Below are 5,157 nucleotides of genomic sequence, written 5' to 3' on the forward strand. Positions count from 1 at the left end.
TGTGGTGCTGGGGCATTGAACCGCGGTCCCTGATGCTTTGCCAAGCTTGTTCTAAGTAGGTGCTTTAGACCACTGAGCCATCTCTCCAGCCCCATATCTATTCTTTATACATGTCATTTTTAGCTGTACTGAGAGATTCCTTCGTTATTGTTGGTGTTTCTTTTTTTGACTTGAAAGATTAATTCTAATCTTATTTTTCATATGGCCTGATTGTTTTATTTCTTTTCCTCAGTTGCTATCATTTCAGAAAGCTCAGATTTGTGATTTCCAAATCCTTGTATGTCCTTGTCTCCTGGATTTGTTATCCTTGGGCTGGAGGACTGAGATTGCATTTTGCTCCTGTGTTTTGAAATTTTTGATGGTCCCAATAATCTCCAAGAATAGCAGTTGTGGGAGAGCTGTGCATGGGTCAGTAATATTTCACTATAGTGTTGATAAGGGTAGTACTCACCAAGGCTCTCAATACTAGTGGGGGTATCTGGCCCATACTCAACAAAGTTGCAGTGTAGGTCCTGTGTCTCAGTCAGATTCACCAGGATCCCATGGGTTTCCCAGAATCCTCCTAAATTCTTAAAAGTTTGGAATGTCTACAGCACAAGCCCCTTGCCTATAAACTCAAGACAAGATTCAGAGTTTGCCAGAGTCCTGCAGGCCACTCAGATTCCTCCAAAATTCTTAAATTGATGAACCATATACTAGGAAAGCTTGGTGCCTTCTCACTGTGTGCCTGTGAAATTCACCTTATCAGAGTTCTGTGGACCTTCCATAGTCCTCCTAAGTTCTTAAATATTTGGACCAGGTACCAGAAAAGCTCCACACCTGTGCACTATGGGTCCATGGATCACAGTTTTCTTGAGTCCTGCAGGTCAGTTAGAATGCTCCTAAGTTGTTAAAAGTTTGGACCACTACCAGTACAAGCTCCATATCGATGTGCTAGAGGTCAAGGTTCAGAGCTTACCAGAGTCCTGTGGGCTTCTTGGAGTCCTCCAATGTTCTTAAATGAGCTTATGGTTTAAACATGTACCCTGCTCACAACAACCTGAGGACCAGGCTCTCCATCTCCTTCTTGTCTCTCTAGATATAACCTTTATGTTTCTTCTCCTATGAAGATGAATACAGATTTTCCAGTTTCATTTATAGAGAACACATGTCTTTCTTTGAAATCAGCATTGAGATCATTGACAACATAGTTTTCCTTCTGTTTCATGTTTTCACATTCCTTCTGAACCACAAGCTCAACCCTTCTGAGCAGGCTATTGCTCACTTGGTCTCTATCCATCAAGTGATGCTTCTGACTGTGAGGTTCACAGCTGTAGACAATTTTGGTTATCAAGTGTTAGGGGATTCCGTCCCATGTACAACTGTCATCTATTTGAATAAGTTGATGCGGGACCTCTCCTACCACCTTCTTGATGAGTGTCCTCCAGGCTATCACCCTCATTCCCAGAAGCTCCTGATTGGCAAAGTTTAAGCAAAAATTCCTGCATCAGAACCTGTGCTGTGGGGCCAGGGAGTTGGCTCAGTGGAATAAACAGTTCCCTGGCAAGCACAAGGGTCTGAGTTCAATCCCCAGTTCCTCCAGGAAAAAAAAAAAAAAAAGAACCTGTGTTGCTTTCTCTTTCTATGGAACTTCAATATGATCAAAAGTATGCAGAACTTAAACTCCACTGTTACGAATCCCAATGTGATCTCAAACAGTTTTATGTTCCTTACTAAACCCTGCTCCATTTTGCCTATTAGTTCCTTCCTCAAATATGTATTTTTGTCGCAAGTACATGTCCTGTACAGGGCACCTATTACTTTGAAATAGGTATTTGGTGATTCTTTTGGGCAGGCATAAAATGCAGTCCCAGCAACTACACAGCACCAACTTGTGTCCAAATGCATCCCCAGAAAAAAGGACCACAAAGACCATTTTGTTGCTTATGAGTTTTGTTATTGTTTTGTATAGTTTGGACTACATTATCTGACCCACATCTTCAACTGTTTGGAGCAGTGACCCAGTTTACAATTGGGTGTTGATGCTGGTTCACAATGGCTATGCCACAGTCAGTTCTTTGGTGACCATCAGTAGTGAAATATGAATGATTAAGTGATTCATATCCTTGTTGAAGAGGTACAAGAAAGGATATTTTTCTTAATGTAAAACATAGTTAATGAGTAATTATCATAGAAAAACCAGTCATTATTTGGTATGGATTACTTCTGAAGCGAGTCCTGTACATTATATATTTTGTATTGAGTCCCATCGGTGTTCCTTTGAATTCAGTCACCTTCTAATTGCACCCTTAGAGTGCTGAACAGCATAATTTATCTTGTTTTATTTATAAAATGCTGCTTCTCTACTGGGGTTAGATTGTTTTCTTTGGAATAACTTCTAGTTCTATACTGAACATTATCAACCTTTCCATGCCTCAACACATTTGCGCATGACAGTTAATGTAAGAGAGGGATGTCCCCTGTCATTTTAACTCACAAGACTCCTTATCAACATATTATCACATTATGTGTATAAAAATATGGTAATAAAACAGGAATAATTTATGTGAAATCCAGAAAAAAAATAGTTCTCCATACTAGTCAGAATGCTGTAGTTCCCCGATAACATGTTCTGAACTTCAAATCCCTATAGAATGTGAAAAAAATTACACAATTTTACACAGAAATTTAGAAATCTAACCATATACAACATTGTAGCAGGACAGTCCTATGACATTTTCTTACTTCTCACTTGTTTTCTTTCACTACATTTTTAAACAAACATTTACTTGAGAGAGAGAGACAGCAATAATTAATGTGACATTGGAAGCAATATGCATTTCAAGATGAGAATGATAGGTATTCCAAGCACGGTTTCAATATTACACATTGCTACCTTATTCTAGTTGGTTAGTTCACAGATATCAGTATATACAGTTAGTGTGAGAAATCTACCCATTAACTGAAAGTTTCAAAAACTGGATGGATCATTCTTAGGACGATTACCTTAACCATCTTGTTATATAAATGTACGATTTTGCCCATGCCATGTATACAGATTTAATTCAATTTCTATAAAAAATACCATCAACATACCTCACAGATCTAGAGACATCATTCCTAAAATTTATTTGGAACCAGAAAAGAGCTAGAATAGCAAAGCCAATCCTCGGCAGCAAAGACAAGGCAGGAGGTATTACAATTTCAGTTTTTACACTTGGGAGACTATGCGATATTTACATATATGGGTCTGGTTTATTTCACTTATGAGTATATTTTCAAGTGACATCCATTTGAATATGAAGGCTTCTAGTATATCATTCTTTATAGTTGAGTAATATTCCATTGTAAAAAATACCACATCTTTTTCATCAATTCCTCAGGTGATGGGCACCTTGGTTGTTTGCAAGATTTGGCTATCACAAATTGTGTTGCAATAAACACAGGTACACATAGATAAAAATGATATGAAGTTTTCAGTTTCTCTGGGAAAATTCCCAGTAGGGAGATAGCTGGTTTGAATGGGACTTCCAGTTCTACTTTTTTAAGGAGTTTCCACACTGATTTGCATCATGGTGGAACCAGTTTACATTTCCATCAGCAGTGGAGAAGGGTACCTTTTTCCTCACATCTTTTCTAATATTCATTGTTGATTGAATTCTTTATGATAGCCATTCTTGCTGGGTTGAGATAGTATCTCAGTGCTTTTTATTTTGTATTTTATGAATGGCTAGTGATGTGAAGCATTTTTTCATATACTTAGTAGCTTCTTTAATTTTGTCCTCTGAGAAGTCTGTGTCCATCTCGGCTGCCCATTTTTGGATTACGTCTAAATTTTGTGTTCCTAATGTTTTTTTAGTCCTTTATACATTCTGGAGAGAATACTTTTGACTCAGTGTTATTAGTTAAGAAATTTTCCAAATTTTTGGGTTGCCTTTTTACTTTGTTGGTAATTTCTTTAGATGTGCAAAAACTTCTCAATAACAGGAGGTCCTAATTGTTAATTCTTTCAAGTATTTCTTGTGAGATTTGATTTTTGTTGATGAATTTCTTACCTACCCCTATGCACTCAAGAGTGCCTCCTACTTTCTTTTCCAGGATATTTAATCTTTCAGTTCTGATATTTAGATCTTTAATCCACTTTGACTTTTGTTTAGTGCCTGGTGATAAACCTGGGTCAAGTTTCAGTTTTCAATATGTAGAGAGCCAGTTTTTCAAGTACCATTTATTAAAGAAGCTAACTTTCTTGCAGTAATCATGTTAAGATCTTTTGTCAGAGGTCAGGTGACTGAGTCTGTTCATAGAGGCTTCTGCAGTTTCTAATCTATTCCCTTGATCGACAGGTCTATTTTCTTGCCAGTACCATGGTGATTTTATCACAGTAACTTTGTAGTATAATTTAAGTCATGAAATGTAATATTTTATGGCTTGTCTTTGTTGCCTAGGATTGTCTTTATATTCTAGGTATTCTCAGGTTCCAAATAAATTTTAAGACTAATTTCTCTAGTTCTTTTTTTTTTTTTTTTTCAGTTTTCACTTTGCCTTTTTTTTTTGTGGAGTATTTTTTTCCATAATTTTATTGACAAACAAATAGCAATGAGACAGATTCAAATCAAATCCATAGGAGAATTTCAATAATTAACACACTGTGAGGAATTTTTGCCGCTTTCCGGGGAACCCCCAGACCCAGTCCTAGCCCAGGTCCGCTGAGTGTGTGGAGAGCTTCCTGCTAACCTGCGCAAGCAGGACCAGTCCCAGACCAGGCGAAGCGTGGGCCAGAACCTCTCACACACCGTTGGGCCGCCCCCCACCCCTCCGCAGCACCTCCCCCACTCTGCCAGCCGAGTAGGAATTGCTGCCCCTTTCCGGAAACAACAGACCCATTCCTACACACGTCCAGTTACTGTGTGGGAGAGCTTCCTGCTACCCTGCCCCAGTGGGACCAGTCACAGCACAGGCACAGCGTGGGCCGGACCCTCTCCCACCCTTTGGGCCACACTCCACCACTCTGCAGTAACTCCCCTATCCCACCCACTGAGTAGGAATTTCTGCCGCATTCCGGGGAACCCCCAGACCCAGTCCTAGCCCAGATCTGGTGAGTGTGTGGGAGAGCTTCCTCTTCACCCTACGTCACCTTGCCCCCTCCAGGCACAGCTAAAGCCTAGCATACAGGCCTGG

At 39.5% G+C, this 5,157-nt stretch overlaps 1 pseudogene; it reads left to right on the forward strand.

The window, feature by feature from the left end:
- Positions 1 to 1,147: 1,147 nt before the first annotated feature.
- On the forward strand, positions 1,148 to 1,970 carry LOC105741315 (annotated as a pseudogene).
- The last annotated feature ends 3,187 nt before the right edge of the window (positions 1,971 to 5,157 follow it).

The sequence above is a fragment of the Octodon degus genome, unplaced genomic scaffold (assembly GCF_000260255.1).
Source record: "Octodon degus isolate 3935 unplaced genomic scaffold, OctDeg1.0 scaffold00422, whole genome shotgun sequence".
In the NCBI taxonomy this organism is placed as follows: domain Eukaryota; kingdom Metazoa; phylum Chordata; class Mammalia; order Rodentia; family Octodontidae; genus Octodon; species Octodon degus.